The following is a 26,136-nucleotide window of genomic DNA, read 5'->3' on the forward strand; positions in this document are numbered from 1 at the left end:
CCACTCTGTCTGGCAAGGAGAAACTTTGCCAGCACAGAAAACATCTCCCATCGTGTTCTAGAGGCTGCACGGAGGTCTGCCGAGTGTTTTGCAAGAAGAGAAAGAAAGTTGTCCAAAACAGCTTGCAATCGAATGTTCATGTGAATAGAAAAGGCAGGAGAGTGGTCAGGTACTGTTTTCTCTCAGTTGGCAAGCTGCGCACACAATCGCAGTGTTGTACAGCTAGTTTCATCACCTTTGCGAAGCTGCCGCTCTCTCCGGCTCCCGGAGACGAAGAAGCTGCTTCTTCGCGCAAAGACGATTCTGCCGCTCATAGTGCTCTGCACTGTGTGTCTTCTGCCGAAAGACACCAGGGAGCGGTGCATAGCTCTGCAGAGCACCTTACCTTCGTCTTTAGCCTCTCTTCTCGTCTACATCTTAGCAAAAAGCTTTTCCACTCTGTCTGGCAAGGAGAAACTGTGCCAGCACAGAAAACATCTCCCATCGTGTTCTAGAGGCTGCACGGAGGTCTGCCGGGTGTTTTGCAAGAAGAGAAAGAAAGTTGTCCAAAACAGCTTGCAATCGAATGTTCATGTGATTAGAAAAGGCAGGAGAGTGGTCGGGTACTGTTTTCTCTCTGTTGGCAAGCTGCGCACACAATCGCTGTGTTGTACAGCTTGTTTCATCACCTTTGCGAAGTTGCCGCTCTCTCCGGCTCCGGGAGACGAAGAAGCTGCTTCTTCGCGCAAAGACGATTCTGCCGCTCACAGTGCTCTGCGGTGTGTGCCTTCTGCCGAAAGAGATCCGGGAGCGGTGCTTACCTCTGCAGAGCACCGTACCTTCGTCTTTAGCCTCTCTTCTCGTCGTCATCTTAGCAAAAAGCTTTTCCACTCTGTCTGGCAATGAGAAACTTTGCCAGCACAGAAAACATCTCCCATCGTGTTCTAGAGGCTGCACGGAGGTCTGCCGAGTGTTTTGCAAGAAGAGAAAGAAAGTTGTCCGAAACAGCTTGCAATCGAATGTTCATGTGAATAGAAAAGGCAGGAGAGTGGTCAGGTACTGTTTTCTCTCAGTTGGCAAGCTGCGCACACAATCGCAGTGTTGTACAGCTTGTTTCATCACCTTTGCGAAGTTGCCCCTCTCTCCGGATCCCGGAGACGAAGAAGCTGCTTCTTCGCGCAAAGACGATTCTGCCGCTCACAGTGCTCTGCGGTGTGCGCCTTCTGCCAAAGTGGCCAGCGAGCGGTGCTTAGCTCTGCAGAGCACCGTACCTTCGTCTTTAGCCTCTCTTCTCGTCTACATCTTAGCAAAAAGCTTTTCCACTCTGTCTGGCAAGGAGAAACTTTGCCAGCACAGAAAACATCTCCCATCGTGTTCTAGAGGCTGCACGGAGGTCTGCCGAGTGTTTTGCAAGAAGAGAAAGAAAGTTGTCCAAAACAGCTTGCAATCGAATGTTCATGTGATTAGAAAAGGCAGGAGAGTGGTCAGGTACTGTTTTCTCTCAGTTGGCAAGCTGCGCACACAATCGCAGTGTTGTACAGCTTGTTTCATCACCTTTGCGAAGTTGCCGCTCTCTCCGGCTCCGGGAGACGAAGAAGCTGCTTCTTCGCGCAAAGACGATTCTGCCGCTCACAGTGCTCTGCGGTGTGCGCCTTCTGCCGAAAGAGGTCCGGGAGCGGTGCTTAGCTCTGCAGAGCACCGTACCTTCGTCTTTAGCCTCTCTTCTCGTCTACATCTTAGCAAAAAGCTTTTCCACTCTGTCTGGCAAGGAGAAACTTTGCCAGCACAGAAAACATCTCCCATCGTGTTCTAGAGGCTGCACGGAGGTCTGCCGAGTGTTTTGCAAGAAGAGAAAGAAAGTTGTCCAAAACAGCTTGCAATCAAATGTTCATGTGAATAGAAAAGGAAGGAGAGTGGTCAGGTACTGTTTTCTCTCACTTGGCAAGCTGCGCACACAATCGCAGTGTTGTACAGCTAGTTTCATCACATTTGCGAAGCTGCCGCTCTCTCCGGCTCCCGGAGACGAAGAAGCGGCTTCTTCGCGCGAAGACGATTCTGCCGCTCATAGTGCTCTGCACTGTGTGTCTTCTGCCGAAAGACACCAGGGAGCGGTGCATAGCTCTGCAGAGCAGCTTACCTTCGTCTTTAGCCTCTCTTCTCGTCTACATCTTAGCAAAAAGCTTTTCCACTCTGTCTGGCAAGGAGAAACTTTGCCAGCACAGAAAACATCTCCCATCGTGTTCTAGAGGCTGCACGGAGGTCTGCCGAGTGTTTTGCAAGAAGAGAAAGAAAGTTGTCCAAAACAGCTTGCAATCGAATGTTCATGTGAATAGAAAAGGCAGGAGAGTGGTCAGGTACTGTTTTCTCTCAGTTGGCAAGCTGCGCACACAATCGCAGTGTTGTACAGCTTGTTTCATCACCTTTGCGAAGTTGCCGCTCTCTCCGGCTCCCGGAGACGAAGAAGCTGCTTCTTCGCGCAAAGACGATTCTGCCGCTCACAGTGCTCTGCGGTGTGCGTCTTCTGCCGAAAGACACCAGGGAGCGGTGCATAGCTCTGCAGAGCACCTTACCTTCGTCTTTAGCCTCTCTTCTCGTCTACATCTTAGCAAAAAGCTTTTCCACTCTGTCTGGCAAGGAGAAACTTTGCCACCACAGAAAACATCTCCCATCGTGTTCTAGAGGCTGCACGGAGGTCTGCCGAGTGTTTTGCAAGAAGAGAAAGAAAGTTGTCCAAAACAGCTTCCAATCGAATGTTCATGTGAATAGAAAAGGCAGGAGAGTGGTCAGGTACTGTTTTCTCTCACTTGGCAAGCTGCGCACACAATCGCAGTCTTGTACAGCTTGTTTCATCACCTTTGCGAAGCTGCCGCTCTCTCCGGCTCCCGGAGACGAAGAAGCTGCTTCTTCACGCAAAGACGATTCTGCCGCTCACAGTGCTCTGCGGTGTGCGCCTTCTGCCGAAAGAGGTCCGGGAGCGGTGCTTAGCTCTGCAGAGCACCGTACCTTCGTCTTTAGCCTCTCTTCTCGTCTACATCTTAGCAAAAAGCTTTTCCACTCTGTCTGGCAAGGAGAAACTTTGCCAGCACAGAAAACATCTCCCATCGTGTTCTAGAGGCTGCACGGAGGTCTGCCGAGTGTTTTGCAAGAAGAGAAAGAAAGTTGTCCAAAACAGCTTGCAATCAAATATTCATGTGAATAGAAAAGGAAGGAGAGTGGTCAGGTACTGTTTTCTCTCACTTGGCAAGCTGCGCACACAATCGCAGTGTTGTACAGCTAGTTTCATCACATTTGCGAAGCTGCCGCTCTCTCCGGCTCCCGGAGACGAAGAAGCGGCTTCTTCGCGCGAAGACGATTCTGCCGCTCATAGTGCTCTGCACTGTGTGTCTTCTGCCGAAAGACACCAGGGAGCGGTGCATAGCTCTGCAGAGCACCTTACCTTCGTCTTTAGCCTCTCTTCTCGTCTACATCTTAGCAAAAAGCTTTTCCACTCTGTCTGGCAAGGAGAAACTGTGCCAGCACAGAAAACATCTCCCATCGTGTTCTAGAGGCTGCACGGAGGTCTGCCGAGTGTTTTGCAAGAAGAGAAAGAAAGTTGTCCAAAACAGCTTGCAATCCAATGTTCATGTGAATAGAAAAGGCAGGAGAGTGGTCAGGTACTGTTTTCTCTCAGTTGGCAAGCTGCGCACACAATCGCAGTGTTGTACAGCTAGTTTCATCACCTTTGCGAAGCTGCCGCTCTCTCCGGCTCCCGGAGACGAAGAAGCTGCTTCTTCGCGCAAAGACGATTCTGCGGCTCATAGTGCTCTGCACTGTGTGTCTTCTGCCGAAAGACACCAGGGAGCGGTGCATAGCTCTGCAGAGCACCTTACCTTCGTCTTTAGCCTCTCTTCTCGTCTACATCTTAGCAAAAAGCTTTTCCACTCTGTCTGGCAAGGAGAAACTTTGCCAGCACAGAAAACATCTCCCATCGTGTTCTAGAGGCTGCACGGAGGTCTGCCGAGTGTTTTGCAAGAAGAGAAAGAAAGTTGTCCAAAACAGCTTGCAATCGAATGTTCATGTGAATAGAAAAGGCAGGAGAGTGGTCAGGTACTGTTTTCTCTCACTTGGCAAGCTGCGCACACAATCGCAGTGTTGTACAACTTGTTTCATCACCTTTGCGAAGTTGCCGCTCTCTCCGGGTCCGGGAGAAGAAGAAGCTGCTTCTTCGCGCAAAGACGATTCTGCCGCTCACAGTGCTCTGCGGTGTGCGCCTTCTGCCGAAAGAGGTCCGGGAGCGGTGCTTAGCTCTGCAGAGCACCGTACCTTCGTCTTTAGCCTCTCTTCTCGTCTACATCTTAGCAAAAAGCTTTTCCACTCTGTCTGGCAAGGAGAAACTGTGCCAGCACAGAAAACATCTCCCATCGTGTTCTAGAGGCTGCACGGAGGTCTGCCGAGTGTTTTGCAAGAAGAGAAAGAAAGTTGTCCAAAACAGCTTGCAATCAAATGTTCATGTGAATAGAAAAGGAAGGAGAGTGGTCAGGTTCTGTTTTCTCTCAGTTGGCAAGCTGCGCACACAATCGCAGTGTTGTACAGCTTGTTTCATCACCTTTGCGAAGTTGCCGCTCTCTCCGGCTCCGGGAGACGAAGAAGCTGCTTCTTCGCGCAAAGACGATTCTGCCGCTCACAGTGCTCTGCGGTGTGCGCCTTCTGCCGAAAGAGGCCAGGGAGCGGTGCTTAGCTCTGCAGAGCACCTTACCTTCGTCTTTAGCCTCTCTTCTCGTCTACATCTTAGCAAAAAGCTTTTCCACTCTGTCTGGCAAGGAGAAACTGTGCCAGCACAGAAAACATCTCCCATCGTGTTCTACAGGCTGCACGGAGGTCTGCCGAGTGTTTTGCAAGAAGAGAAAGAAAGTTGTCCAAAACAGCTTCCAATCGAATGTTCATGTGAATAGAAAAGGCAGGAGAGTGGTCAGGTACTGTTTTCTCTCACTTGGCAAGGTGCGCACACAATCGCAGTGTTGTAGAGCTTGTTTCATCACCTTTGCGAAGTTGCCGCTCTCTCCGGCTCCCGGAGACGAAGAAGCTGCTTCTTCGCGCAAAGACGATTCTGCCGCTCACAGTGCTCTGCGGTGTGCGCCTTCTGCCGAAAGAGGTCCGGGAGCGGTGCTTAGCTCTGCAGAGCACCGTACCTTCGTCTTTAGCCTCTCTTCTCGTCTACATCTTAGCAAAAAGCTTTTCCATTCTGTCTGGCAAGGACAAACTTTGCCAGCACAGAAAACATCTCCCATCGTGTTCTAGAGGCTGCACCGAGGTCTGCCGAGTGTTTTGCAAGAAGAGAAAGAAAGTTGTCCAAAACAGCTTGCAATCGAATGTTCATGTGAATAGAAAAGGCAGGAGAGTGGTCAGGTAGTGTTTTCTCTCAGTTGGCAAGCTGCGCACACAATCGCAGTGTTGTACAGCTTGTTTCATCACCTATGCGAAGCTGCCGCTCTCTCCGGCTCCCGGAGACGAAGAAGCGGCTTCTTCGCGCAAAGACGATTCTGCCGCTCATAGTGCTCTGCACTGTGTGTCTTCTGCCGAAAGACACCAGGGAGCGGTGCATAGCTCTGCAGAGCACCTTACCTTCGTCTTTAGCCTCTCTTCTCGTCTACATCTTAGCAAAAAGCTTTTCCACTCTGTCTGGCAAGGAGAAACTTTGCCACCACAGAAAACATCTCCCATCGTGTTCTAGAGGCTGCACCGAGGTCTGCCGAGTGTTTTGCAAGAAGAGAAAGAAAGTTGTCCAAAACAGCTTGCAATCGAATGTTCATGTGAATAGAAAAGGCAGGAGAGTGGTCAGGTACTGTTTTCTCTCAGTTGGCAAGCTGCGCACACACTCGCAGTCTTGTACAGCTTGTTTCATCACCTTTGCGAAGTTGCCGCTCTCTCCGCCTCCCGGAGACGAAGAAGCTGCTTCTTCACGCAAAGACGATTCTGCCGCTCACAGTGCTCTGCGGTGTGCGCCTTCTGCCGAAAGAGGGCCGGGAGCGGTGCTTAGCTCTGCAGAGCACCGTACCTTCGTCTTTAGCCTCTCTTCTCGTCTACATCTTAGCAAAAAGCTTTTCCACTCTGTCTGGCAAGGAGAAACTTTGCCAGCACAGAAAACATCTCCCATCGTGTTCTAGAGGCTGCACGGAGGTCTGCCGAGTGTTTTGCAAGAAGAGAAAGAAAGTTGTCCAAAACAGCTTGCAATCGAATGTTCATGTGAATAGAAAAGGCAGGAGAGTGGTCAGGTACTGTTTTCTCTCAGTTGGCAAGCTGCGCACACAATCGCAGTGTTGTACAGCTTGTTTCATCACCTTTGCGAAGTTGCCGCTCTCTCCGGCTCCCGGAGACGAAGAAGCTGCTTCTTCGCGCAAAGACGATTCTGCCGCTCACAGTGCTCTGCGGTGTGCGTCTTCTGCCGAAAGACACCAGGGAGCGGTGCATAGCTCTGCAGAGCACCTTACCTTCGTCTTTAGCCTCTCTTCTCGTCTACATCTTAGCAAAAAGCTTTTCCACTCTGTCTGGCAAGGAGAAACTTTGCCACCACAGAAAACATCTCCCATCGTGTTCTAGAGGCTGCACGGAGGTCTGCCGAGTGTTTTGCAAGAAGAGAAAGAAAGTTGTCCAAAACAGCTTCCAATCGAATGTTCATGTGAATAGAAAAGGCAGGAGAGTGGTCACGTACTGTTTTCTCTCACTTGGCAAGCTGCGCACACAATCGCAGTCTTGTACAGCTTGTTTCATCACCTTTGCGAAGCTGCCGCTCTCTCCGGCTCCCGGAGACGAAGAAGCTGCTTCTTCACGCAAAGACGATTCTGCCGCTCACAGTGCTCTGCGGTGTGCGCCTTCTGACGAAAGAGGTCCGGGAGCGGTGCTTAGCTCTGCAGAGCACCGTACCTTCGTCTTTAGCCTCTCTTCTCGTCTACATCTTAGCAAAAAGCTTTTCCACTCTGTCTGGCAAGGAGAAACTTTGCCAGCACAGAAAACATCTCCCATCGTGTTCTAGAGGCTGCACGGAGGTCTGCCGAGTGTTTTGCAAGAAGAGAAAGAAAGTTGTCCAAAACAGCTTGCAATCAAATGTTCATGTGAATAGAAAAGGAAGGAGAGTGGTCAGGTACTGTTTTCTCTCACTTGGCAAGCTGCGCACACAATCGCAGTGTTGTACAGCTAGTTTCATCACATTTGCGAAGCTGCCGCTCTCTCCGGCTCCCGGAGACGAAGAAGCGGCTTCTTCGCGCGAAGACGATTCTGCCGCTCATAGTGCTCTGCACTGTGTGTCTTCTGCCGAAAGACACCAGGGAGCGGTGCATAGATCTGCAGAGCACCTTACCTTCGTCTTTAGCCTCTCTTCTCGTCTACATCTTAGCAAAAAGCTTTTCCACTCTGTCTGGCAAGGAGAAACTGTGCCAGCACAGAAAACATCTCCCATCGTGTTCTAGAGGCTGCACGGAGGTCTGCCGAGTGTTTTGCAAGAAGAGAAAGAAAGTTGTCCAAAACAGCTTGCAATCCAATGTTCATGTGAATAGAAAAGGCAGGAGAGTGGTCAGGTACTGTTTTCTCTCACTTGGCAAGCTGCGCACACAATCGCAGTGTTGTACAGCTTGTTTCATCACCTTTGCGAAGTTGCCGCTCTCTCCGGGTCCGGGAGAAGAAGAAGCTGCTTCTTCGCGCAAAGACGATTCTGCCGCTCACAGTGGTCTGCGGTGTGCGCCTTCTGCCGAAAGAGGTCCGGGAGCGGTGCTTAGCTCTGCAGAGCACCGTACCTTCGTCTTTAGCCTCTCTTCTCGTCTACATCTTAGCAAAAAGCTTTTCCACTCTGTCTGGCAAGGAGAAACTGTGCCAGCACAGAAAACATCTCCCATCGTGTTCTAGAGGCTGCACGGAGGTCTGCCGAGTGTTTTGCAAGAAGAGAAAGAAAGTTGTCCAAAACAGCTTGCAATCAAATGTTCATGTGAATAGAAAAGGCAGGAGAGTGGTCAGGTACTGTTTTCTCTCAGTTGGCAAGCTGCGCACACAATCGCAGTGTTGTACAGCTAGTTTCATCACATTTGCGAAGCTGCCGCTCTCTCCGGCTCCCGGAGACGAAGAAGCGGCTTCTTCGCGCGAAGACGATTCTGCCGCTCATAGTGCTCTGCACTGTGTGTCTTCTGCCGAAAGACACCAGGGACCGGTGCATAGCTCTGCAGAGCACCTTACCTTCGTCTTTAGCCTCTCTTCTCGTCTACATCTTAGCAAAAAGCTTTTCCACTCTGTCTGGCAAGGAGAAACTGTGCCAGCACAGAAAACATCTCCCATCGTGTTCTAGAGGCTGCACGGAGGTCTGCCGAGTGTTTTGCAAGAAGAGAAAGAAAGTTGTCCAAAACAGCTTGCAATCGAATGTTCATGTGAATAGAAAAGGCAGGAGAGTGGTCAGGTACTGTTTTCTCTCACTTGGCAAGCTGCGCACACAATCGCAGTCTTGTACAGCTTGTTTCATCACCTTTGCGAAGTTGCCGCTCTCTCCGGCTCCCGGAGACGAAGAAGCTGCTTCTTCGCGCAAAGACGATTCTGCCGCTCACAGTGCTCTGCGGTGTGCGTCTTCTGCCGAAAGAGGTCCGGGAGCGGTGCTTAGCTCTACAGAGCACCGTACCTTCGTCTTTAGCCTCTCTTCTCGTCTACATCTTAGCAAAAAGCTTTTCCACTCTGTCTGGCAAGGAGAAACTGTGCCAGCACAGAAAACATCTCCCATCGTGTTCTAGAGGCTGCACGGAGGTCTGCAGAGTGTTTTGCAAGAAGAGAAAGAAAGTTGTCCAAAACAGCTAGCAATCGAATGTTCATGTGAATAGAAAAGGCAGGAGAGTGGTCAGGTTCTGTTTTCTCTCAGTTGGCAAGCTGCGCACACAATCGCAGTGTTGTACAGCTTGTTTCATCACCTTTGCGAAGTTGCCGCTCTCTCCGGCTCCGGGAGACGAAGAAGCTGCTTCTTCGCGCAAAGACGATTCTGCCGCTCACAGTGCTCTGCGGTGTGCGCCTTCTGCCGAAAGAGGCCAGGGAGCGGTGCTTAGCTCTGCAGAGCACCTTACCTTCGTCTTTAGCCTCTCTTCTCGTCTACATCTTAGCAAAAAGCTTTTCCACTCTGTCTGGCAAGGAGAAACTGTGCCAGCACAGAAAACATCTCCCATCGTGTTCTACAGGCTGCACGGAGGTCTGCCGAGTGTTTTGCAAGAAGAGAAAGAAAGTTGTCCAAAACAGCTTCCAATCGAATGTTCATGTGAATAGAAAAGGCAGGAGAGTGGTCAGGTACTGTTTTCTCTCACTTGGCAAGGTGCGCACACAATTGCAGTGTTGTAGAGCTTGTTTCATCACCTTTGCGAAGTTGCCGCTCTCTCCGGCTCCCGGAGACGAAGAAGCTGCTTCTTCGCGCAAAGACGATTCTGCCGCTCACAGTGCTCTGCGGTGTGCGCCTTCTGCCGAAAGAGGTCCGGGAGCGGTGCTTAGCTCTGCAGAGCACCGTACCTTCGTCTTTAGCCTCTCTTCTCGTCTACATCTTAGCAAAAAGCTTTTCCACTCTGTCTGGCAAGGACAAACTTTGCCAGCACAGAAAACATCTCCCATCGTGTTCTAGAGGCTGCACCGAGGTCTGCCGAGTGTTTTGCAAGAAGAGAAAGAAAGTTGTCCAAAACAGCTTGCAATCGAATGTTCATGTGAATAGAAAAGGCAGGAGAGTGGTCAGGTACTGTTTTCTCTCAGTTGGCAAGCTGCGCACACAATCGCAGTGTTGTACAGCTTGTTTCATCACCTATGCGAAGCTGCCGCTCTCTCCGGCTCCCGGAGACGAAGAAGCGGCTTCTTCGCGCAAAGACGATTCTGCCGCTCATAGTGCTCTGCACTGTGTGTCTTCTGCCGAAAGACACCAGGGAGCGGTGCATAGCTCTGCAGAGCACCTTACCTTCGTCTTTAGCCTCTCTTCTCGTCTACATCTTAGCAAAAAGCTTTTCCACTCTGTCTGGCAAGGAGAAACTTTGCCACCACAGAAAACATCTCCCATCGTGTTCTAGAGGCTGCACCGAGGTCTGCCGAGTGTTTTGCAAGAAGAGAAAGAAAGTTGTCCAAAACAGCTTGCAATCGAATGTTCATGTGAATAGAAAAGGCAGGAGAGTGGTCAGGTACTGTTTTCTCTCAGTTGGCAAGCTGCGCACACACTCGCAGTCTTGTACAGCTTGTTTCATCACCTTTGCGAAGTTGCCGCTCTCTCCGGCTCCCGGAGACGAAGAAGCTGCTTCTTCACGCAAAGACGATTCTGCCGCTCACAGTGCTCTGCGGTGTGCGCCTTCTGCCGAAAGAGGGCCGGGAGCGGTGCTTAGCTCTGCAGAGCACCGTACCTTCGTCTTTAGCCTCTCTTCTCGTCTACATCTTAGCAAAAAGCTTTTCCACTCTGTCTGGCAAGGAGAAACTTTGCCAGCACAGAAAACATCTCCCATCGTGTTCTAGAGGCTGCACGGAGGTCTGCCGAGTGTTTTGCAAGAAGAGAAAGAAAGTTGTCCAAAACAGCTTGCAATCGAATGTTCATGTGATTAGAAAAGGCAGGAGAGTGGTCAGGTACTGTTTTCTCTCAGTTGGCAAGCTGCGCACACAATCGCAGTGTTGTACAGCTTGTTTCATCACCTTTGCGAAGCTGCCGCTCTCTCCGGCTCCGGGAGAAGAAGAAGCTGCTTCTTCGCGCAAAGACGATTCTGCCGCTCACAGTGCTCTGCGGTGTGCGCCTTCTGCCGAAAGAGGTCCGGGAGCGGTGCTTAGCTCTGCAGAGCACCGTACCTTCGTCTTTAGCCTCTCTTCTCGTCTACATCTTAGCAAAAAGCTTTTCCACTCTGTCTGGCAAGGAGAAACTTTGCCAGCACAGAAAACATCTCCCATCGTGTTCTAGAGGCTGCACGGAGGTCTGCCGAGTGTTTTGCAAGAAGAGAAAGAAAGTTGTCCAAAACAGCTTGCAATCAAATGTTCATGTGAATAGAAAAGGAAGGAGAGTGGTCAGGTACTGTTTTCTCTCACTTGGCAAGCTGCGCACACAATCGCAGTGTTGTACAGCTAGTTTCATCACATTTGCGAAGCTGCCGCTCTCTCCGGCTCCCGGAGACGAAGAAGCGGCTTCTTCGCGCGAAGACGATTCTGCCGCTCATAGTGCTCTGCACTGTGTGTCTTCTGCCGAAAGACACCAGGGAGCGGTGCATAGCTCTGCAGAGCAGCTTACCTTCGTCTTTAGCCTCTCTTCTCGTCTACATCTTAGCAAAAAGCTTTTCCACTCTGTCTGGCAAGGAGAAACTGTGCCAGCACAGAAAACATCTCCCATCGTGTTCTAGAGGCTGCACGGAGGTCTGCCGAGTGTTTTGCAAGAAGAGAAAGAAAGTTGTCCAAAACAGCTTGCAATCGAATGTTCATGTGAATAGAAAAGGCAGGAGAGTGGTCAGGTACTGTTTTCTCTCAGTTGGCAAGCTGCGCACACAATCGCAGTCTTGTACAGCTTGTTTCATCACCTTTGCGAAGTTGCCGCTCTCTCCGGCTCCCGGAGACGAAGAAGCTGCTTCTTCGCGCAAAGACGATTCTGCCGCTCACAGTGCTCTGCGGTGTGCGTCTTCTGCCGAAAGACACCAGGGAGCGGTGCATAGCTCTGCAGAGCACCTTACCTTCGTCTTTAGCCTCTCTTCTCGTCTACATCTTAGCAAAAAGCTTTTCCAATCTGTCTGGCAAGGAGAAACTTTGCCACCACAGAAAACATCTCCCATCGTGTTCTAGAGGCTGCACCGAGGTCTGCCGAGTGTTTTGCAAGAAGAGAAAGAAAGTTGTCCAAAACAGCTTCCAATCGAATGTTCATGTGAATAGAAAAGGCAGGAGAGTGGTCAGGTACTGTTTTCTCTCACTTGGCAAGCTGCGCACACAATCGCAGTCTTGTACAGCTTGTTTCATCACCTTTGCGAAGCTGCCGCTCTCTCCGGCTCCCGGAGACGAAGAAGCTGCTTCTTCACGCAAAGACGATTCTGCCGCTCACAGTGCTCTGCGGTGTGCGCCTTCTGCCGAAAGAGGGCCGGGAGCGGTGCTTAGCTCTGCAGAGCACCGTACCTTCGTCTTTAGCCTCTCTTCTCGTCTACATCTTAGCAAAAACCTTTTCCACTCTGTCTGGCAAGGAGAAACTTTGCCACCACAGAAAACATCTCCCATCGTGTTCTAGAGGCTGCACGGAGGTCTGCCGAGTGTTTTGCAAGAAGAGAAAGAAAGTTGTCCAAAACAGCTTGCAATCAAATGTTCATGTGAATAGAAAAGGAAGGAGAGTGGTCAGGTACTGTTTTCTCTCAGGTGGCAAGCTGCGCACACAATCGCAGTGTTGTACAGCTAGTTTCATCACATTTGCGAAGCTGCCGCTCTCTCCGGCTCCCGGAGACGAAGAAGCGGCTTCTTCGCGCGAAGACGATTCTGCCGCTCATAGTGCTCTGCACTGTGTGTCTTCTGCCGAAAGACACCAGGCAGCGGTGCATAGCTCTGCAGAGCACCTTACCTTCGTCTTTAGCCTCTCTTCTCGTCTACATCTTAGCAAAAAGCTTTTCCACTCTGTCTGGCAAGGAGAAACTGTGCCAGCACAGAAAACATCTCCCATCGTGTTCTAGAGGCTGCACGGAGGTCTGCCGAGTGTTTTGCAAGAAGAGAAAGAAAGTTATCCAAAACAGCTTGCAATCGAATGTTCATGTGAATAGAAAAGGCAGGAGAGTGGTCAGGTAGTGTTTTCTCTCACTTGGCAAGCTGCGCACACAATCGCAGTCTTGTACAGCTTGTTTCATCACCTTTGCGAAGTTGCCGCTCTCTCCGGCTCCCGGAGACGAAGAAGCTGCTTCTTCGCGCAAAGACGATTCTGCCGCTCACAGTGCTCTGCGGTGTGCGTCTTCTGCCGAAAGAGGTCCGGGAGCGGTGCTTAGCTCTACAGAGCACCGTACCTTCGTCTTTAGCCTCTCTTCTCGTCTACATCTTAGCAAAAAGCTTTTCCACTCTGTCTGGCAAGGAGAAACTGTGCCAGCACAGAAAACATCTCCCATCGTGTTCTAGAGGCTGCACGGAGGTCTGCCGAGTGTTTTGCAAGAAGAGAAAGAAAGTTGTCCAAAACAGCTTGCAATCGAATGTTCATGTGAATAGAAAAGGCAGGAGAGTGGTCAGGTACTGTTTTCTCTCACTTGGCAAGCTGCGCACACAATCGCAGTGTTGTAGAGCTTGTTTCATCACCTTTGCGAAGTTGCCGCTCTCTCCGGCTCCCGGAGACGAAGAAGCTGCTTCTTCGCGCAAAGACGATTCTGCCGCTCACAGTGCTCTGCGGTGTGCGCCTTCTGCCGAAAGAGGTCCGGGAGCGGTGCTTAGCTCTGCAGAGCACCGTACCTTCGTCTTTAGCCTCTCTTCTCGTCTACATCTTAGCAAAAAGCTTTTCCACTCTGTCTGGCAAGGAGAAACTTTGCCACCACAGAAAACATCTCCCATCGTGTTCTAGAGGCTACACGGAGGTCTGCCGAGTGTTTTGCAAGAAGAGAAAGAAAGTTGTCCAAAACAGCTTGCAATCGAATGTTCATGTGATTAGAAAAGGCAGGAGAGTGGTCAGGTACTGTTTTCTCTCAGTTGGCAAGCTGCGCACACAATCGCAGTCTTGTACAGCTTGTTTCATCACCTTTGCGAAGTTGCCGCTCTCTCCGGATCCGGGAGAAGAAGAAGCTGCTTCTTCGCGCAAAGACGATTCTGCCGCTCACAGTGCTCTGCGGTGTGCGCCTTCTGCCGAAAGAGGTCCGGGAGCGGTGCTTAGCTCTGCAGAGCACCGTACCTTCGTCTTTAGCCTCTCTTCTCGTCTACATCTTAGCAAAAAGCTTTTCCACTCTGTCTGGCAAGGAGAAACTTTGCCAGCACAGAAAACATCTCCCATCGTGTTCTAGAGGCTGCACGGAGGTCTGCCGAGTGTTTTGCAAGAAGAGAAAGAAAGTTGTCCAAAACAGCTTGCAATCGAATGTTCATGTGAATAGAAAAGGCAGGAGAGTGGTCAGGTACTGTTTTCTCTCAGTTGGCAAGCTGCGCACACAATCGCAGTGTTGTACAGCTTGTTTCATCACCTTTGCGAAGCTGCCGCTCTCTCCGGCTCCCGGAGACGAAGAAGCTGCTTCTTCGCGCAAAGACGATTCTGCCGCTCATAGTGCTCTGCACTGTGTGTTTTCTGCCGAAAGACACCAGGGAGCGGTGCATAGCTCTGCAGAGCACCTTACCTTCGTCTTTAGCCTCTCTTCTCGTCTACATCTTAGCAAAAAGCTTTTCCACTCTGTCTGGCAAGGAGAAACTGTGCCAGCACAGAAAACATCTCCCATCGTGTTCTAGAGGCTGCACGGAGGTCTGCCGAGTGTTTTGCAAGAAGAGAAAGAAAGTTGTCCAAAACAGCTTGCAATCGAATGTTCATGTGAATAGAAAAGGCAGGAGAGTGGTCAGGTACTGTTTTCTCTCAGTTGGCAAGCTGCGCACACACTCGCAGTCTTGTACAGCTTGTTTCATCACCTTTGCCAAGCTGCCGCTCTCTCCGGCTCCCGGAGACGAAGAAGCTGCTTCTTCGCGCAAAGACGATTCTGCCGCTCACAGTGCTCTGCGGTGTGCGCCTTCTGCCGAAAGAGGCCAGGGAGCGGTGCTTAGCTCTGCAGAGCACCGTACCTTCGTCTTTAGCCTCTCTTCTCGTCTACATCTTAGCAAAAAGCTTTTCCACTCTGTCTGGCAAGGAGAAACTTTGCCAGCACAGAAAACATCTCCCATCGTGTTCTAGAGGCTGCACGGAGGTCTGCCGAGTGTTTTGCAAGAAGAGAAACAAAGTTGTCCAAAACAGCTTGCAATCCAATGTTCATGTGAATAGAAAAGGAAGGAGAGTGGTCAGGTACTGTTTTCTCTCAGTTGGCAAGCTGCGCACACAATCGCAGTGTTGTACAGCTTGTTTCATCACCTTTCCCAAGTTGCCGCTCTCTCCGGCTCCCGGAGACGAAGAAGCTGCTTCTTCGCGCAAAGACGATTCTGCCGCTCACAGTGCTCTGCGGTGTGCGCCTTCTGCCGAAAGAGGTCCGGGAGCGGTGCTTAGCTCTGCAGAGCACCGTACCTTCGTCTTTAGCCTCTCTTCTCGTCTACATCTTAGCAAAAAGCTTTTCCACTCTGTCTGGCAAGGAGAAACTGTGCCAGCACAGAAAACATCTCCCATCGTGTTCTAGAGGCTGCACGGAGGTCTGCCGAGTGTTTTGCAAGAAGAGAAAGAAAGTTGTCCAAAACAGCTTGCAATCGAATGTTCATGTGAATAGAAAAGGCAGGAGAGTGGTCAGGTACTGTTTTCTCTCAGTTGGCAAGCTGCGCACACAATCGCAGTGTTGTACAGCTTGTTTCATCACCTTTGCCAAGTTGCCGCTCTCTCCGGCTCCCGGAGACGAAGAAGCGGCTTCTTCGCGCAAAGACGATTCTGCCGCTCACAGTGCTCTGCGGTGTGCGCTTTCTGCCGAAAGAGGTCCGGGAGCGGTGCTTAGCTCTGCAGAGCACCGTACCTTCGTCTTTAGCCTCTCTTCTCGTCTACATCTTAGCAAAAAGCTTTTCCACTCTGTCTGGCAAGGAGAAACTGTGCCAGCACAGAAAACATCTCCCATCGTGTTCTAGAGGCTGCACGGAGGTCTGCCGAGTGTTTTGCAAGAAGAGAAAGAAAGTTGTCCAAAACAGCTTGCAATCGAATGTTCATGTGAATAGAAAAGGCAGGAGAGTGGTCAGGTACTGTTTTCTCTCAGTTGGCAAGCTGCGCACACAATCGCAGTGTTGTACAGCTAGTTTCATCACCTTTGCGAAGCTGCCGCTCTCTCCGTCTCCCGGAGACGAAGAAGCTGCTTCTTCGCGCAAAGACGATTCTGCCGCTCATAGTGCTCTGCACTGTGTGTCTTCTGCCGAAAGACACCAGGGAGCGGTGCATAGCTCTGCAGAGCACCTTACCTTCGTCTTTAGCCTCTCTTCTCGTCTACATCTTAGCAAAAAGCTTTTCCACTCTGTCTGGCAAGGAGAAACTGTGCCAGCACAGAAAACATCTCCCATCGTGTTCTAGAGGCTGCACGGAGGTCTGCCGAGTGTTTTGCAAGAAGAGAAAGAAAGTTGTCCAAAACAGCTTGCAATCGAATGTTCATGTGAATAGAAAAGGCAGGAGAGTGGTCAGGTACTGTTTTCTCTCAGTTGGCAAGCTGCGCACACACTCGCAGTCTTGTACAGCTTGTTTCATCACCTTTGCCAAGCTGCCGCTCTCTCCGGCTCCCGGAGACGAAGAAGCTGCTTCTTCGCGCAAAGACGATTCTGCCGCTCACAGTGCTCTGCGGTGTGCGCCTTCTGCCGAAAGAGGCCAGGGAGCGGTGCTTAGCTCTGCAGAGCACCGTACCTTCGTCTTTAGCCTCTCTTCTCGTCTACATCTTAGCAAAAAGCTTTTCCACTCTGTCTGGCAAGGAGAAACTTTGCCAGCACAGAAAACATCTCCCATCGTGTTCTAGAGGCTGCACGGAGGTCTGCCGAGTGTTTTGCAAGAAGAGAAACAAAGTTGTCCAAAACAGATTGCAATCCAATGTTCATGTGAATAGAAAAGGAAGGAGAGTGGTCAGGTACTGTTTTCTCTCAGTTGGCAAGCTGCGCACACAATCGCAGTGTTGTACAGCTTGTTTCATCACCTTTGCGAAGCTGCCGCTCTCTCCGGATCCCGGAGACGAAGAAGCTGCTTCTTGGCGCAAAGACGATTCTGCTGCTCACAGTGCTCTGCGGTGTGCGCCTTCTGCCGAAAGAGGTCCGGGAGCGGTGCTTAGCTCTGCAGAGCACCGTACCTTCGTCTTTAGCCTCTCTTCTCGTCTACATCTTACCAAAAAGCTTTTCCACTCTGTCTGGCAAGGAGAAACTGTGCCAGCACAGAAAACATCTCCCATCGTGTTCTAGAGGCTGCACGGAGGTCTGCCGAGTGTTTTGCAAGAAGAGAAAGAAAGTTGTCCAAAACAGCTTGCAATCGAATGTTCATGTGAATAGAAAAGGCAGGAGAGTGGTCAGGTACTGTTTTCTCTCAGTTGCCAAGCTGCGCACACAATCGCAGTGTTGTACAGCTTGTTTCATCACCTTTGCCAAGTTGCCGCTCTCTCCGGCTCCGGGAGACGAAGAAGCTGCTTCTTCGCGCAAAGACGATTCTGCCGCTCACAGTGCTCTGCGGTGTGCGCCTTCTGCCGAAAGACGCCCGGGAGCGGTGCTTAGCTCTGCAGAGCACCGTACCTTCGTCTTTAGCCTCTCTTCTCGTCTACATCTTAGCAAAAAGCTTTTCCACTCTGTCTGGCAAGGAGAAACTGTGCCAGCACAGAAAACATCTCCCATCGTGTTCTAGAGGCTGCACGGAGGTCTGCCGAGTGTTTTGCAAGAAGAGAAAGAAAGTTGTCCAAAACAGCTTGCAATCGAATGTTCATGTGAATAGAAAAGGCAGGAGAGTGGTCAGGTTCTGTTTTCTCTCAGTTGGCAAGCTGCGCACACAATCGCAGTGTTGTACAGCTTGTTTCATCACCTTTGCGAAGTTGCCGCTCTCTCCGGCTCCGGGAGACGAAGAAGCTGCTTCTTCGCGCAAAGACGATTCTGCCGCTCATAGTGCTCTGCGGTGTGCGCCTTCTGCCGAAAAAGGCCAGGGAGCGGTGCTTAGCTCTGCAGAGCACCGTACCTTCGTCTTTAGCCTCTCTTCTCGTCTACATCTTAGCAAAAAGCTTTTCCACTCTGTCTGGCAAGGAGAAACTGTGCCAGCACAGAAAACATCTCCCATCGTGTTCTACAGGCTGCACGGAGGTCTGCCGAGTGTTTTGCAAGAAGAGAAAGAAAGTTGTCCAAAACAGCTTGCAATCGAATGTTCATGTGAATAGAAAAGGCAGGAGAGTGGTCAGGTACTGTTTTCTCTCAGTTGGCAAGCTGCGCACACAATCGCAGTGTTGTACAGCTAGTTTCATCACCTTTGCGAAGCTGCCGCTCTCTCCGGCTCCCGGAGACGAAGAAGCTGCTTCTTCGCGCAAAGACGATTCTGCCGCTCATAGTGCTCTGCACTGTGTGTCTTCTGCCGAAAGACACCAGGGAGCGTTGCATAGCTCTGCAGAGCACCTTACCTTCGTCTTTAGCCTCTCTTCTCGTCTACATCTTAGCAAAAAGCTTTTCCACTCTGTCTGGCAAGGAGAAACTGCGCCAGCACAGAAAACATCTCCCATCGTGTTCTAGAGGCTGCACGGAGGTCTGCCGAGTGTTTTGCAAGAAGAGAAAGAAAGTTGTCCAAAACAGCTTGCAATCGAATGTTCATGTGAATAGAAAAGGCAGGAGAGTGGTCAGGTACTGTTTTCTCTCAGTTGGCAAGCTGCGCACACACTCGCAGTCTTGTACAGCTTGTTTCATCACCTTTGCCAAGCTGCCGCTCTCTCCGGCTCCCGGAGACGAAGAAGCTGCTTCTTCGCGCAAAGACGATTCTGCCGCTCACAGTGCTCTGCGGTGTGCGCCTTCTGCCGAAAGAGGCCAGGGAGCGGTGCTTAGCTCTGCAGAGCACCGTACCTTCGTCTTTAGCCTCTCTTCTCGTCTACATCTTAGCAAAAAGCTTTTCCACTCTGTCTGGCAAGGAGAAACTTTGCCAGCACAGAAAACATCTCCCATCGTGTTCTAGAGGCTGCACGGAGGTCTGCCGAGTGTTTTGCAAGAAGAGAAAGAAAGTTGTCCAAAACAGCTTGCAATCCAATGTTCATGTGAATAGAAAAGGCAGGAGAGTGGTCAGGTACTGTTTTCTCTCAGTTGGCAAGCTGCGCACACAATCGCAGTGTTGTACAGCTTGTTTCATCACGTTTGCGAAGCTGCCGCTCTCTCCGGCTCCCGGAGACGAAGAAGCTGCTTCTTCGCGCAAAGACGATTCTGCTGCTCACAGTGCTCTGCGGTGTGCGCCTTCTGCCGAAAGAGGTCCGGGAGCGGTGCTTAGCTCTGCAGAGCACCGTACCTTCGTCTTTAGCCTCTCTTCTCGTCTACATCTTAGCAAAAAGCTTTTCCACTCTGTCTGGCAAGGAGAAACTGTGCCAGCACAGAAAACATCTCCCATCGTGTTCTAGAGGCTGCACGGAGGTCTGCCGAGTGTTTTGCAAGAAGAGAAAGAAAGTTGACCAAAACAGCTTGCAATCGAATGTTCATGTGAATAGAAAAGGCAGGAGAGTGGTCAGGTACTGTTTTCTCTCAGTTGGCAAGCTGCGCACACAATCGCAGTGTTGTACAGCTTGTTTCATCACCTTTGCGAAGCTGCCGCTCTCTCCGGCTCCCGGAGACGAAGAAGCTGCTTCTTCGCGCAAAGACGATTCTGCCGCTCACAGTGCTCTGCGGTGTGCGCCTTCTGCCGAAAGACGCACGGTAGCGGTGCTTAGCTCTGCAGAGCACCGTACCTTCGTCTTTAGCCTCTCTTCTCGTCTACATCTTAGCAAAAAGCTTTTCCACTCTGTCTGGCAAGGAGAAACTTTGCCAGCACAGAAAACATCTCCCATCGTGTTCTAGAGGCTACACGGAGGTCTGCCGAGTGTTTTGCAAGAAGAGAAAGAAAGTTGTCCAAAACAGCTTGCAATCGAATGTTCATGTGATTAGAAAAGGCAGGAGAGTGGTCAGGTACTGTTTTCTCTCAGTTGGCAAGCTGCGCACACAATCGCAGTCTTGTACAGCTTGTTTCATCACCTTTGCGAAGCTGCCGCTCTCTCCGGCTCCCGGAGACGAAGAAGCTGCTTCTTCGCGCAAAGACGATTCTGCCGCTCATAGTGCTCTGCACTGTGTGTCTTCTGCCGAAAGACACCAGGGAGCGGTGCATAGCTCTGCAGAGCACCTTACCTTCGTCTTTAGCCTCTCTTCTCGTCTACATCTTAGCAAAAAGCTTTTCCACTCTGTCTGGCAAGGAGAAACTGTGCCAGCACAGAAAACATCTCCCATCGTGTTCTAGAGGCTGCACGGAGGTCTGCCGATTGTTTTGCAAGAAGAGAAAGAAAGTTATCCAAAACAGCTTGCAATCGAATGTTCATGTGAATAGAAAAGGAAGGAGAGTGGTCAGGTACTGTTTTCTCTCAGTTGGCAAGCTGCGCACACACTCGCAGTCTTGTACAGCTTGTTTCATCACCTTTGCGAAGTTGCCGCTCTCTCCGGCTCCCGGAGACGAAGAAGCTGCTTCTTCGCGCAAAGACGATTCTGCCGCTCACAGTGCTCTGCGGTGTGCGCCTTCTGCCGAAAGAGGCCAGGGAGCGGTGCTTAGCTCTGCAGAGCACCGTACCTTCGTCTTTAGCCTCTCTTCTCGTCTCCATCTTAGCAAAAAGCTTTTCCACTCTGTCTGGCAAGGAGAAACTTTGCCACCACAGAAAACATCTCCCATCGTGTTCTAGAGGCTGCACGGAGGTCTGCCGAGTGTTTTGCAAAAAGAGAAAGAAAGTTGTCCAAAACAGCTTGCAATCCAATGTTCATGTGAATAGAAAAGGAAGGAGAGTGGTCAGGTACTGTTTTCTCTCAGTTGGCAAGCTGCGCACACAATCGCAGTGTTGTACAGCTTGTTTCATCACCTTTGCGAAGTTGCCGCTCTCTCCGGCTCCCGGAGACGAAGAAGCGGCTACTTCGCGCAAAGACGATTCTGCCGCTCATAGTGCTCTGCACTGTGTGTCTTCTGCCGAAAGACACCAGGGATCGGTGCATAGCTCTGCAGAGCACCTTACCTTCGTCTTTAGCCTCTCTTCTCGTCTACATCTTAGCAAAAAGCTTTTCCACTCTGTCTGGCAAGGAGAAACTTTGCCACCACAGAAAACATCTCCCATCGTGTTCTAGAGGCTGCACGGAGGTGTACCGAGTGTTTTGCAAGAAAACAAAGAAAGTTGTCCAAAACAGCTTGCAATCGAATGTTCATGTGAATAGAAAAGGCAGGAGAGTGGTCAGGTACTGTTTTCTCTCAGTTGGCAAGCTGCGCACACAATCGCAGTGTTGTACAGCTTGTTTCATCACCTTTCCCAAGTTGCCGCTCTCTCCGGCTCCCGGAGACGAAGAAGCTGCTTCTTCGCGCAAAGACGATTCTGCCGCTCACAGTGCTCTGCGGTGTGCGCCTTCTGCCGAAAGAGGTCCGGGAGCGGTGCTTAGCTCTGCAGAGCACCGTACCTTCGTCTTTAGCCTCTCTTCTCGTCTACATCTTAGCAAAAAGCTTTTCCACTCTGTCTGGCAAGGAGAAACTGTGCCAGCACAGAAAACATCTCCCATCGTGTTCTAGAGGCTGCACGGAGGTCTGCCGAGTGTTTTGCAAGAAGAGAAAGAAAGTTGTCCAAAACAGCTTGCAATCGAATGTTCATGTGAATAGAAAAGGCAGGAGAGTGGTCAGGTACTGTTTTCTCTCAGTTGGCAAGCTGCGCACACAATCGCAGTGTTGTACAGCTTGTTTCATCACCTTTGCGAAGTTGCCGCTCTCTCCGGCTCCCGGAGACGAAGAAGCTGCTTCTTCGCGCAAAGACGATTCTGCCGCTCACAGTGCTCTGCGGTGTGCGCCTTCTGCCGAAAGAGGTCCGGGAGCGGTGCTTAGCTCTGCAGAGCACCGTACCTTCGTCTTTAGCCTCTCTTCTCGTCTACATCTTAGCAAAAAGCTTTTCCACTCTGTCTGGCAAGGAGAAACTGTGCCAGCACAGAAAACATCTCCCATCGTGTTCTAGAGGCTGCACGGAGGTCTGCCGAGTGTTTTGCAAGAAGAGAAAGAAAGTTGTCCAAAACAGCTTGCAATCAAATGTTCATGTGAATAGAAAAGGAAGGAGAGTGGTCAGGTACTGTTTTCTCTCAGTTGGCAAGCTGCGCACACAATCGCAGTGTTGTACAGCTAGTTTCATCACATTTGCGAAGCTGCCGCTCTCTCCGGCTCCCGGAGACGAAGAAGCGGCTTCTTCGCGCGAAGACGATTCTGCCGCTCATAGTGCTCTGCACTGTGTGTCTTCTGCCGAAAGACACCAGGGAGCGGTGCATAGCTCTGCAGAGCACCTTACCTTCGTCTTTAGCCTCTCTTCTCGTCTACATCTTAGCAAAAAGCTTTTCCACTCTGTCTGGCAAGGAGAAACTGTGCCAGCACAGAAAACATCTCCCATCGTGTTCTAGAGGCTGCACGGAGGTCTGCCGAGTGTTTTGCAAGAAGAGAAAGAAAGTTGTCCAAAACAGCTTGCAATCGAATGTTCATGTGAATAGAAAAGGCAGGAGAGTGGTCAGGTACTGTTTTCTCTCAGTTGGCAAGCTGCGCACACAATCGCAGTCTTGTACAGCTTGTTTCATCACCTTTGCGAAGTTGCCGCTCTCTCCGGCTCCGGGAGACGAAGAAGCTGCTTCTTCGCGCAAAGACGATTCTGCCGCTCACAGTGCTCTGCGGTGTGCGTCTTCTGCCGAAAGAGGTCCGGGAGCGGTGCTTACCTCTGCAGAGCACCGTACCTTCGTCTTTAGCCTCTCTTCTCGTCTACATCTTAGCAAAAAGCTTTTCCACTCTGTCTGGCAAGGAGAAACTGTGCCAGCACAGAAAACATCTCCCATCGTGTTCTAGAGGCTGCACGGAGGTCTGCCGAGTGTTTTGCAAGAAGAGAAAGAAAGTTGTCCAAAACAGCTTTGAATCGAATGTTCATGTGAATAGAAAAGGCAGGAGAGTGGTCAGGTTCTGTTTTCTCTCAGTTGGCAAGCTGCGCACACAATCGCAGTGTTGTACAGCTTGTTTCATCACCTTTGCGAAGTTGCCGCTCTCTCCGGCTCCGGGAGACGAAGAAGCTGCTTCTTCGCGCAAAGACGATTCTGCCGCTCACAGTGCTCTGCGGTGTGCGCCTTCTGCCGAAAGAGGCCAGGGAGCGGTGCTTAGCTCTGCAGAGCACCGTACCTTCGTCTTTAGCCTCTCTTCTCGTCTACATCTTAGCAAAAAGCTTTTCCACTCTGTCTGGCAAGGAGAAACTGTGCCAGCACAGAAAACATCTCCCATCGTGTTCTACAGGCTGCTCGGAGGTCTGCCGAGTGTTTTGCCAGAAAACAAAGAAAGTTGTCCAAAACAGCTTGCAATCGAATGTTCATGTGAATAGAAAAGGCAGGAGAGTGGTCAGGTACTGTTTTCTCTCAGTTGGCAAGCTGCGCACACAATCGCAGTGTTGTACAGCTTGTTTCATCACCTTTGCGAAGCTGCCGCTCTCTCCGGCTCCCGGAGACGAAGAAGCTGCTTCTTCGCGCAAAGACGATTCTGCCGCTCATAATGCTCTGCACTGTGTGTCTTCTGCCGAAAGAGGTCCGGGAGCGGTGCTTACCTCTGCAGAGCACCGTACCTTCGTCTTTAGCCTCTCTTCTCGTCTACATCTTAGCAAAAAGCTTTTCCACTCTGTCTGGCAAGGAGAAACTGTGCCAGCACAGAAAACATCTCCCATCGTGTTCTAGAGGCTGCACGGAGGTCTGCCGAGTGTTTTGCAAGAAGAGAAAGAAAGTTGTCCAAAACAGCTTGCAATCGAATGTTCATGTGAATAGAAAAGGCAGGAGAGTGGTCAGGTACTGTTTTCTCTCACTTGGCAAGCTGCGCACACAATCGCAGTGTTGTAGAGCTTGTTTCATCACCTTTGCGAAGTTGCCGCTCTCTCCGGCTCCCGGAGACGAAGAAGCTGCTTCTTCGCGCAAAGACGATTCTGCCGCTCACAGTGCTCTGCGGTGTGCGCCTTCTGCCGAAAGACGCCCGGGAGCGGTGCTTAGCTCTGCAGAGCACCGTACCTTCGTCTTTAGCCTCTCTTCTCGTCTACATCTTAGCAAAAAGCTTTTCCACTCTGTCTGGCAAGGAGAAACTTTGCCAGCACAGAAAACATCTCCCATCGTGTTCTAGAGGTTGCACGGAGGTCTGCCGAGTGTTTTGCAAGAAGAGAAAGAAAGTTGTCCAAAACAGCTTGCAATCGAATGTTCATGTGAATAGAAAAGGCAGGAGAGTGGTCAGGTACTGTTTTCTCTCACTTGGCAAGCTGCGCACACAATCGCAGTGTTGTACAGCTTGTTTCATCACCTTTGCGAAGCTGCCGCTCTCTCCGGCTCCCGGAGACGAAGAAGCTGCTTCTTGGCGCAAAGACGATTCTGCCGCTCACAGTGCTCTGCGGTGTGCGCCTTCTGCCGAAAGAGGTCCGGGAGCGGTGCTTAGCTCTGCAGAGCACCGTACCTTCGTCTTTAGCCTCTCTTCTCGTCTACATCTTAGCAAAAAGCTTTTCCACTCTGTCTGGCAAGGAGAAACTTTGCCAGCACAGAAAACATCTCCCATCGTGTTCTAGAGGCTACACGGAGGTCTGCCGAGTGTTTTGCAAGAAGAGAAAGAAAGTTGTCCAAAACAGCTTGCAATCGAATGTTCATGTGATTAGAAAAGGCAGGAGAGTGGTCAGGTACTGTTTTCTCTCAGTTGGCAAGCTGCGCACACAATCGCAGTCTTGTACAGCTTGTTTCATCACCTTTGCGAAGCTGCCGCTCTCTCCGGCTCCCGGAGACGAAGAAGCTGCTTCTTCGCGCAAAGACGATTCTGCCGCTCATAGTGCTCTGCACTGTGTGTCTTCTGCCGAAAGACACCAGGGAGCGGTGCATAGCTCTGCAGAGCACCTTACCTTCGTCTTTAGCCTCTCTTCTCGTCTACATCTTAGCAAAAAGCTTTTCCACTCTGTCTGGCAAGGAGAAACTGTGCCAGCACAGAAAACATCTCCCATCGTGTTCTAGAGGCTGCACGGAGGTCTGCCGAGTGTTTTGCAAGAAGAGAAAGAAAGTTGTCCAAAACAGCTTGCAATCGAATGTTCATGTGAATAGAAAAGGAAGGAGAGTGGTCAGGTACTGTTTTCTCTCAGTTGGCAAGCTGCGCACACACTCGCAGTCTTGTACAGCTTGTTTCATCACCTTTGCGAAGTTGCCGCTCTCTCCGGCTCCCGGAGACGAAGAAGCTGCTTCTTCGCGCAAAGACGATTCTGCTGCTCACAGTGCTCTGCGGTGTGCGCCTTCTGCCGAAAGAGGTCCGGGAGCGGTGCTTAGCTCTGCAGAGCACCGTACCTTCGTCTTTAGCCTCTCTTCTCGTCTACATCTTAGCAAAAAGCTTTTCCACTCTGTCTGGCAAGGAGAAACTTTGCCAGCACAGAAAACATCTCCCATCGTGTTCTAGAGGCTGCACGGAGGTCTGCCGAGTGTTTTGCAAGAAGAGAAATAAAGTTGTCCAAAACAGCTTGCAATCCAATGTTCATGTGAATAGAAAAGGCAGGAGAGTGGTCAGGTACTGTTTTCTCTCAGTTGGCAAGCTGCGCACACAATCGCAGTGTTGTACAGCTTGTTTCATCACCTTTGCGAAGCTGCCGCTCTCTCCGGCTCCCGGAGACGAAGAAGCTGCTTCTTCGCGCAAAGACGATTCTGCTGCTCACAGTGCTCTGCGGTGTGCGCCTTCTGCCGAAAGAGGTCCGGGAGCGGTGCTTAGCTCTGCAGAGCACCGTACCTTCGTCTTTAGCCTCTCTTCTCGTCTACATCTTAGCAAAAAGCTTTTCCACTCTGTCTGGCAAGGAGAAACTGTGCCAGCACAGAAAACATCTCCCATCGTGTTCTAGAGGCTGCACGGAGGTCTGCCGAGTGTTTTGCAAGAAGAGAAAGAAAGTTGACCAAAACAGCTTGCAATCGAATGTTCATGTGAATAGAAAAGGCAGGAGAGTGGTCAGGTACTGTTTTCTCTCAGTTGGCAAGCTGCGCACACAATCGCAGTGTTGTACAGCTTGTTTCATCACCTTTGCGAAGCTGCCGCTCTCTCCGGCTCCCGGAGACGAAGAAGCTGCTTCTTCGCGCAAAGACGATTCTGCCGCTCACAGTGCTCTGCGGTGTGCGCCTTCTGCCGAAAGACGCCCGGGAGCGGTGCTTAGCTCTGCAGAGCACCGTACCTTCATCTTTAGCCTCTCTTCTCGTCTACATCTTAGCAAAAAGCTTTTCCACTCTGTCTGGCAAGGAGAAACTTTGCCAGCACAGAAAACATTTCCCATCGTGTTCTAGAGGCTACACGGAGGTCTGCCGAGTGTTTTGCAAGAAGAGAAAGAAAGTTGTCCAAAACAGCTTGCAATCGAATGTTCATGTGATTAGAAAAGGCAG

This window comes from Melozone crissalis, unplaced genomic scaffold (assembly GCF_028551555.1).
Source record: "Melozone crissalis strain CALT ecotype California unplaced genomic scaffold, PUWL_Pcris_2 ptg000111l_1, whole genome shotgun sequence".
Lineage (NCBI taxonomy): Eukaryota > Metazoa > Chordata > Aves > Passeriformes > Passerellidae > Melozone > Melozone crissalis.